At 43.6% G+C, this 9,914-nt stretch overlaps 1 protein-coding gene across 15 annotated transcripts in view; it reads left to right on the forward strand.

Annotated features, from left to right (window-relative positions):
- Nav2 (neuron navigator 2) overlaps nt 1-9,914 on the forward strand; it is a 704,255-nt gene that overhangs the window by 314,904 nt on the left and 379,437 nt on the right. For 5 of the 15 annotated variants that reach the window (XM_048788471.1, XM_048788472.1, XM_048788475.1 and 2 more), the window contains exon 1: nt 9,199-9,914. This exon is cut by the window's right edge and continues 366 nt beyond it. The exons of 1 other annotated variant lie outside the window; for it this stretch is intronic. The gene's annotated coding sequence lies outside the window, so the exon portion shown is untranslated. Of the gene's footprint in view, nt 1-9,166 lie in introns of those variants that run through there. 9 more of the 15 variants (XM_048788480.1, XM_048788482.1, XM_048788478.1 and 6 more) reach the window with 6 other exon arrangements.

The following is a 9,914-nucleotide window of genomic DNA, read 5'->3' on the forward strand; positions in this document are numbered from 1 at the left end:
AAGATTTTATATAAGGGGAAAAAACACAAAATGTATACCAAAACTCCAAATTATTTAAAGTTATCCCCTGCTGAGATTTTTTTTTCCTCACAGCATGCCCTTTCATTAGCACAGATCTCTAAGAGTTAACTCCACAGAGTCCTGATCTCAGAGCCCTGTACCTTGGGCTCCTGCCTCTCCCTGGGGGTCAGACATTGGCCAGGAGCCTCTCCCAGCGGATGCTCACCAGGCTCCGTGCCTGGGGCAGAGTCAGAGGGTAGGCATGAAGGCTTCCAGGATGACAGCAGTGACCAAAAGAGGAAATGCACGAGGGAGCCCAGGGAAGGCCTTGCACAGAGTAACGATCCAGAACCCAGTAACGGTCAGGCTGCTTGATGGTACCCACAGTGCTAACACCAGGCCTCACTTGGGCACTTACCTGCTGCATTTGAGTCTGTGGGCAACTAGATGGCCAAGTGTTTTTCCCAAGATCTCACTCAGAAAGGTATAGGAGATCTGGAATTTTTCAATTGGCTGAGAACATTGATTAAAATTATCCAGATTATTGCTTTAATAATCCCCCACTGTAAAGCACTTTAAGAACAAAACCTTAGCTGGTTGTGGTGACACACATCTGTAATCCCAGCTACTGAGGAAGTTGAGGCAGGAGGATCACAAGTTTGAGGCCAGCCTCAGCAACTCAATGAGACCCTCAGCCACTTATCAAGACCCTGTCTCAAAATTTAAAAATAAAACTAAAAAGGGGGCTGGGGATGTGGCTCAAGCGGTAGCGCGCTCGTCTGGCATGCTTGCGGCCCAGGTTCGATCCTCAGCACCACATACAAACAAAGATGTTGTGTCTGCCAAAAACTAAAAAATAAATATTAAAATTCTCTCTCTCTCTCTCTCTCTCTCTCTCTCTCAATAAATAAATAAATAAATAAAAATAAAAAGGACTGGGGATGTAGTCCTGTGGCAGGGGATTCAATCCCCAGTAAAACACACGAGCGAGCTCGTGTGTATGCTCGCACAGGAACACACACACACACACATACACACACACACACACACACACACGCCTTTGTAGCATTTCTTAAAGCATTCCTTTTCAGTTTGCACCCAGAGAGTTTTACTAACACATCACTGCCTGGGTCCAACCCCAGAGAGTCTCACTTCATCGATCCAGGGTGGGACCTGGGCAGTCTTAGCTGACCCCAATATACAGCATAGGCTGCAGAACAAACATGAGGCCCAGCTGATTGCAAGTCAGACTCACCAATTCAGAATTCTAGGTCAGTTGAAGGGAGCATAGACGATTCTTAGGCCTCTCGTTTAATGACTGCTGGTCCAAGCTGCCAGTCAACAGCAGCAGGCAGCTTTCTCTCTCTCTCTCTCTCTCTCTCTCTCTCTCTCTCTCTCTCTCTCTCTCTCTCTCAGAGACCTGAACATCACAAGACTTGACACCAACTCAAAAATACAAGATCTTCACCAAGCCATGAGCATGGCTGTGACCATAGCCCACTGGGTGGACTGTATGACCCGGACATTTTAATCTTCCTCTTGTATTTTACCTCTGTTTCCACACATGCCACTGATCATCATCTTTTATTTATTTACATTTTCACTGATTTCTACTCCTTGTCAGAAGACATTGACATTTGCTAGATAATCCTATCCCATTGAACCTCCTGCCTCATTATGAAAACCACTACCATTCCCATACCTTTCCATGACTGTGAAGAGGAAAAATAGAGTCACCACACAGGAGTGGTATGGGGATTCACACCAGGAACAGGGAATTATAGTATCTTAGGTAAGATACTTGTCAGGCCTTGGCTTCTGTAAAATGAAAATGACAATAATCATCTACCTCATGGGATTGTTGTGAGAATTAGAGATAATTCAAGTACACTCGTCCCTAGCACACAGTAAGAATAACTTCATGAATTATAGTTCTTATCAGCATCATCATTATTATTGAATCAACTCTCGTGGCCTGGTCTAATGTGCGGGAAGAAGAATGAATAATACAAAAGAAGGAATAATTTGTTAGGAGATAAATTTGAAACTGAATTAACTAGACCTTTCAACTGATTGTGATTCCCCCCCCCCCCATCTATAATAGTGGAAAAGTGGGTGGGGAGTTTAGAATAACAAGGAAACAAACATGTTTGCAGGTAGTCTGCAGCCTGGAACCTGGATAGATTCAGATCCATCTCCTTCCCTTTTACCTCCTGTAAGCCGAGTCCTGGTTGACACCAACTCCAACATACAAGATCTTCACCCAGCCATGATCATGGCTGTGACCATAGCCCACTGTGTGGACTGGATGACCCGGACATTTTAATCTTCCTCTTCTTCTATTTTACCTCTGTTTCCACACATGCCACTGATCATCATCCTTTATTTACATTTTTACTGATTCCTACTCCTTGTCAGAAGACATTCACATTTGCTGTATAATCCTATCCCACGTCAAACAGGAAATCATCCAGGATTCTACAACTCACTGAGTTGGGAGACAAGGACCGTGGCCAGAAGGCACAGTTTTCATTCTCATGGTCATCCCTGATTCTGAGTTTCTGTTCTCATCAAACTCAGGATCTCACTCATGCATGTCTCTTTTCCTTCTGTTCTAAAACAAAGGAAGATGAAAACCTTTTTGTTTTTTAATAATTCTTACCATTGAAATACAAATCTAGTCACGCAAAGTATCCAGTAACACAACAGGATTTATTTCTATTTGGGGAAAAGGAGCTGGTTTTAACTTGACCACTTTACTCTGCTGCTTCTGCCCTCCTCTGGAGTCTCTAAAATTGCTCTGGTTACACACTAAATTTCTCCCAGAAGATGGAATTAGAATCACTTAGGATAGATGATAATATTGCTTGACCTGCACACTCTGGACTGGCTTTCAGGTGTCCAGATACCCACTAGCATGTCCCTAAAACCATAAACTCAGAGGGTCTCTCTTGAGCAGCTCAGATCTGGCTGATTGTGAAACCCTAAACACACCCATTTACTAGTGCCTGAATTGGAAAGGAAGTGATATGTGGTTTATATTCCCACTGATATGATTTATTTACAGAGCCTTCTCCCACCCACAAGAGGCTAAAGTAGTCACAGTCTAAGTTTTAAATAAGTATGTTTTCCACGATTTCATTTATTCTTATTTATAGTTGGCCACTGTTGTGTTGAATGTAGATTTTCTTCAAGTCCTTTGTGGAAAGAGGCAAGATGTTATCAAAGAAATGTTTCCTAGACTTACAAAGGTAGCCAAATGGACCCACATCTCTTAAGACTTCAACACTGAGACTGAAAATAAAAGGAGAGTTCTCTCCATTACTCTTCAGGTTTTTTGTTAGAAAGTTCAATTAATGAACAGAGCTGATAGCCCCATGATTAGTTGACCATTCTTTGTGCCTATTTGTCACTGTATGCTTTGTACGACCCCTTTTAGAATACTGGTTATATTACTTGTCATTGTTCTTGTCTCTATTTGCTTCCCCCACTAGATTGTGAGTTGGCTTTCCTAGGGTGGGTGTTTTTGTTGTTTTGTGTGTATGATAAATAATGATTCTCAGGCTGAGTGTCATCCTTCAAACTTTGTGAGTATGGAGCAGAACTTATTCTCATCTGCTTCCCACTGTATGCCCAAAACCTAGCACATACATGGTTACTCAATGATTTATTCATTGAATTAACGATTGAGCCAATGATTAACCCTCAGTTTGCAGTATGTATGCATTTATTATGTAGACATTTAGTCAGGGCAAGTGCTTATAAACACACACATGCACGCACACACACTTGCACAGATCACTCATTCTTTACATCTGCAGGTGGGAAATCCTTGGTCTATGACTCTGAAAAAAACTACTCAGAGATCACCATTGTGCTTACCAATTTACACACAGACCCAATTGGAGGAAGGTTTGAAATTGGAAGTGGACTGGACATAGGTGGGTGGATGGGCAGGCTTCCTAAAGAGGAATCTTAAGGTTCTTTCCCAGTTTCTCTGCAGTTAAGAATGGGTGAGCTTTCAACTCAGGTGCTACCAAAGGGTGGGCATCTGCGTCTTCTCTGAGATATACATCATAAATTTTGAACTTATATTATAGAAAGTTAAGGACAAGAATGTTCATTAAAATTAATGTGTTTTTTTTATGTTTATTTTTTATTTGTTCTAATTAGTTACACATGATAGCAGAATGCATTTCGATTCATTGTATACAAATAGAGCACAACTTTTCATTTCTCTGGTTGTACATGATGTAGAGTTGCACCACATGTGCAGTCATACATGCTCCTAGAGTAATGATGTTCATCTCATTGCATCATCTTTCCTATCCCCATTCCCCCTACCCCTCCTTCCCTCCCCTTTGCCCAAAGTTCCTCTATTCTCCCCATGCCCCCCCCAATTATGAGTCAGTATCCATTTATCAGAGAAAACATTCAGCCTTTGGTTTTGGGGATTGGCTTACTTTGCTTAGCATGATATTCTCCAACTCTGTCCATTTACCTGCAAATGCTATGATTTTATTCTCTTTTAATGCTGAGTAATATTCATTGTGTATATGTACCACAGTTTCTTTATCCATTCATCTATTGAAGGGCATCTAGGTTGCTTCCACAGTTTAGCTATTGTGAATTGTGCTGCTCTAAACATTGAAGTGGCTGCATCACTGTAGTATGCTGATTTTAAGTCTTTAGGGTATAGACCGAGCAGTGGGATAGCTGGGTCAAATGATGTTTCCATTCCAAGTTTTCTAAGGAATCTCCATACTGCTTTCCAGATTGATTACACCAATTTGCAGTCCAACACTTATTGATGCTTGTATTCTTGATAACTGCCATCCTGACTAGAGTGAGATGAAATCTTAGAGTATTTTTGATTCGCATTTCTCTAATTACTAGAGATGTTGAACATTTTTTTCATATATTTGTTGATTGATTGTATTTCTTCTTCTGACATTTCCCAGAAGAAGAAATACAATACAGCTCTTTAGCCCATTTATTGATTGGGTTGTTTATTTATTTATTTATAATATTTTTTTTTTGGTGTTAAGTTTTTTGAGTTCTTTATGTATCCTGGAAATTAGTGCTTTATCTGACATGCATGTGGCAAAAATGTGCTTCCAAAATGTAGGCTCTCTCTTCATTTCATTGATTGTTTCTTTTGCAGAGAAGTGTGTTTTATTTTTAACTCACAGATAGGCTTATGGATGTTTTTCCTTTCAAATTACTCCAGAGACTTTCAACATTTTTCCGAGTCATTTATAATTGAGGGTTTCTGGAAGGCTGTTGACTTTGCCCCAGATCCTTGCATCTTTATAGTGACAGGCTGGAGTTTCAATGTTCTCAGCTCTTCACTATCTTCTTGGGAGGTCAGGCAGATGGTGTCTTTAACTCAGATGAAGGATGGGCTGATGGGGTTGATCAGTGGAAGGTCCATTCTGAAGTCCAATTTACCCTCATCCTCATCAGTGGCTGATGTTGAGGATCAGAAAAGGGCAAGCTGGTGCTTCCAGATCTGAGGCTGGCTCTTGTAGCCAAGGAACTGTCCAAACTCAAGAACATCAGTGGTCCTGAGATCTTAGGCAATAAGTTTTGAATTGGCCTATCACTGACATTTGAGTGATTTTGAAAGCTTAGAGTCAGAAGAGAAAGAGTTGTCTAAGTTAAGATTGAAAATGGTGGGATATTTCAAGTTTGTATCTTTGTCCATAATGCATGTAATACAAAATAACATTTTAAAAAAAAACTGGATAGTATACTTTCCAGAACAGCTTTTAGTTCTCTAACCCAGTGACTTCTTTAGCTCCCAATGCTTGCCAAATATGTTGATTTTAAATTGCTTCTTTCATTTTCACAGAGCATCCATGTGGAAGGAATACATTTACAGGACATTTTTATAATTTGAGATGATCTTATTTAAGGAGGAATCTTATAATTCTCTTATTTGCCTCTTATTTGCTATTTTTTACCTTGTCTGGTTAGTATGATACATTATTTTGCTTTAAATAAGAAATATGAAGGCTTGTGGGAAATATAAAAGAGAGATAAAAAAATGTTCCAGGAAAGAGCAAATAAAATTACTGAGGGATGAAGAGGCAGAGAAAGAAATTTGGAAGCTAATTACAAGATGAATTTGTCTTCAATCAAGAAAGATGAGAAAATTTCAGACTTTTAGTTATAGGAGTTAAGGTGAATGCTTACCAAATCCTAGAATATCAGAAAGAAGTACTTTAATACAAAAAAAGAGAATGCACTGTTATTTATATTTGTACATATTTGGATCTCAGAATTCAAGCAATTACCTTGCTGGCAATTCTGTTTTAACTGGAAAATCAAATTGGCAAATGGAAGGTATATATGTCATTATTTCCATTTCTATACCCATGCCAGGCATTATCAATTGACCAGGCTGCTGTTTCCAAATAGATCTAGATGCACCCTCAGTATCCTTTTCAGACCACAGTAGCAGAAAGGCACTTAATTACAGATGGCCCTTGAGATAAGACACTTTTGCTGCCTCTGGTTTAACCTTACTACTTCACAGGGTGATCTCCAGACCACCCTGTGGGTACTTCCTGGGAGTTTATCATCTGGAAAACAGCATCTCAGCCCCGTTTCAGACCTACTGAATCTGAACCTGTATTTTAGCAAGATTTCCAGAGATTCTTTTGCAAACTAAGGTTTAATAAGCTCTGGAAGTGCATTGACTGCATGATACATTGGTTAGGAGAAGTTCTCCAACTTTAGCATGCATCAAAATCACTGAGTTAAACATTTGTTAAAACACAGATTGCTGGGCCCCGCCCCATGGGAGCTTTTGATTAAATATGTATGAGGCAGTTCTTCAAACAAGTTTCCAGGTAATATTGTAGCTGCTACTCTTGGGTCACATTTGGGAACTGCTTCGTCAGAGCCATAGGAACACCTTGGAATATCTCCAGGATCTTTAGAAGATGAAGACAGCAATTTCCTTCTATAATTCTTGTTTCATCTTGTGAGAACCAGAATTCTGGTCCATCTGTCAGAACCAGAATTCATGGTTTAATATAGCATAACATTTAGTATGTCCTTATGTTCATAGATCTAAAAGGCAACCTCTGTTACTTGAGAATTGCTGCTATCATTCCCTTGGTCATTTAGTAACACTTTGGGTAGTTGTCCACATTATACTTGATATTGAGAGAATCTAAGGAAAGTTAAAATGCAGTGCTGAGCTTCAAAATGTGTATCCACTTAAAAGAGAATAAATGCATAAATAATAAGTTAATACAACAGTACAGGAAGTGGCATCAGATGGCAAAGGGACATTTTGTGTCATGGACCACATGTGATTTAATTTCAGAGAGGAAGGATAACTGCAACAGGCTTACATACAGGGCTGTGTACATTCAGCCTAGTCAGAGTAGAAAGTCATTATATATAGAATAGATGGAAGATTGAAGGGGGAAGCAGGCCAGGGCAAGAAGTCACTTCCCATTTTTTAACGCTACAGAGGTTGTTTTAAAACTCAATCTTCCTTTGGTCTGGCATCTTGGTCAGTTCAAGCTGTTATAACAAAAATGCTGTAAACTGCAAGAGTTAAACAACAAAGAATTGTTTTTCATAAGCCTGAAAGCTGAAAGTTTGAGATTAGACTGCCAACATTTGTTAGGTTCTTTGCAAGGGTCCTTCTCCTGGTTCACAAAGGCTGCCTTTTGGCTATATCTTTTCAGGCAGAAAAAGATCAACTCCACCCTGTCTTTTCTGATAGATATTAATTCCACAGTCACGAACTTATTACCCCCCCGCAAAGTCCCATCTCCTAATACCATCACAATTCTCAAGTAACAAGTATGCCCAGGTCATAGAGCTTCTTCATCCGTCACATGTGGGTTAGAGTTTTAACATATGAATTTGGGGCAGGGGGACTCCAACATTCCATCAATAACATCTGGATAATTATAAATCAATGTCATCAGCATTGTAGATCAGGCTATATAGTGGGCACAAAGAGACAACCTGTATCCCAGAGCAAAAGAGACAAATAGCTTATAGAGATGATGGGGGCGGGGCAGCAGCAATTCAATAATAGGGACACAACTTTTATTGGTCTCCTACATTGTCAGGTACTAGCGCTAAATAACTGTCACTCAGTCTCATTTAGCCCAAACTTTAGTGTATTATGTAAACGTCAAACCTCCACTTTACATGTGAAAATATGCACGTAGAAGAATGCATATAAGGTTGGAGAACTTGACCTATTCAAATCCAGGCTGATCCACAGGGAGGGGGTTCGTCATCCATGAATCCTGAGGGATCAGACCTGCATGGATCACCCGTTTCCTTCTACACATATACTTTGAGTCAGCGTAGAACCCGAAAAGCAACTGAGAGGAGGAAGGAATACTACGAATTAAAGTGGAGGAACCTGTGGGGCTAGCGCATCGGAGGCGCGGACAGGGAGGGATTCCTACTTGTAACGCAGCAAGGTTTGGCCGGAGCCTGCCGGGGTCACGGAGCTTCTCCAGGCTTCCTCGGGCCACTCTAATTACAGAGTCTGTGGTAGGTTGCGAGGAGGAGCTGTCTTGGGGCGGGAGGCTTCCCTGAGCATTGTATTTGCCTATAAATACTTCAAATAGTTAAGTGAAATGTGCAGCCTTTGAAAGCTGAAAAGGAAGCTGTGGGGCGCCCCCGCCCCCCCGACCCGCCTGGAAGAGCAGGCAGAGGAGAGGAGAAATGGCTGGCGCGTTCTTCACGCGGGAGACGAGGAACCGCCCTGTCCAAGCTAGATGGGGGGCAGCGAGGCTGCGGGCGTGCCTCCGGAAGACTCAAACCGTTAAGGTGACCAGAATAATTTGAAAAAGGAAACGAACTTCCCCTGAACCGTGCCCGAGGGGCCCCGAGGCGGGAGTTTGTGTTCGAAAGGGCATTTTTCAAAAGAAGGCTTCAGGGATATGGGGGTGTCGGCCCTCCGGTGGCGCGCGACTGGAGCAGTGCCGCAGAGCTGCCACCAGCCCGCTTTGTACTTGCGGCCAAGCGCGGCCCCAGAGTTTCGGCGGCGGCCCCGGAGTTGAGACCACGCCCCCTTTGCAGTGAGAGCCGCGGCCTCTGATTGGCGCGCTGCAGACCAATGGGAGCGTTGAGACGGTCCAGGCTGTCAGCGCGCGCCGTAGCCGCGCCGGCCTCAGCCTGTCCTTCCCTGCGCTGAGCCCCGCAGCCAGCGCTGCCTTCCCGGGAAGCGCGGCAGCCGCTAGCGAGCGCAGCCCTGCCCAGCTTGCCAGCCGCGCGTCCCGGTGCTCGCGCCCCACGGCCACAGCCTTGCTGCCCTATAGCGCACGGAGCATGTGCAGACTCGTAGGCGCTAAGGTGCTATTTGTCCGAGGGGCTTCTGGGCAGTGGTGACTGTCGCGCTGAGAGAGACCTTTTGGGAGCTCTTGTCGCGCCTTTGCTGCGTCGCGGGTGACACTGCGGTGCTCGCGAGCAGGGTGGCAACCGCCTCTCCGTGGAGACGTCTTCGGCTCTGTGCGCCCCCTCTCTCTCCTTCCTCCGCCGCTCTCTCCTTCGCTCACCCGCTCACACCGCCTCTTCAGAGAGGACTCGTGCATTCCCGCCGGCTCGCTCTCTTCCAAAGGGATCTCACTTCGGAGATGCAATGACAAGTTAATATGGGCGTCCGAGTTTCGGTTTCCCGGGAGGAAAATTGCCAGAGGCAGCAGTCCCTGAACGCCCAGAGCTCTTGAACAGGCCGCCCTGAAGGGGCGTGAGACCCGGCTCCAGTATCCGTCCAGGTGGGACCGGCTGAACGCAGTGACCAGTCCCCCACCTCATCCCGGCACCCAGAGGACGCGCTCGCCGGATTGTTCGGAGCTCCCCGACCCGGGGATTCTTTTTTTCCTCCGCTGGTGGTGGGCGCCTCGCGGGCCGAGGCCCGGCGCCTG

The sequence above is a fragment of the Marmota marmota genome, unplaced genomic scaffold (assembly GCF_001458135.2).
Source record: "Marmota marmota marmota unplaced genomic scaffold, marMar, whole genome shotgun sequence".
Taxonomy (NCBI): Eukaryota; Metazoa; Chordata; class Mammalia; order Rodentia; family Sciuridae; genus Marmota; species Marmota marmota.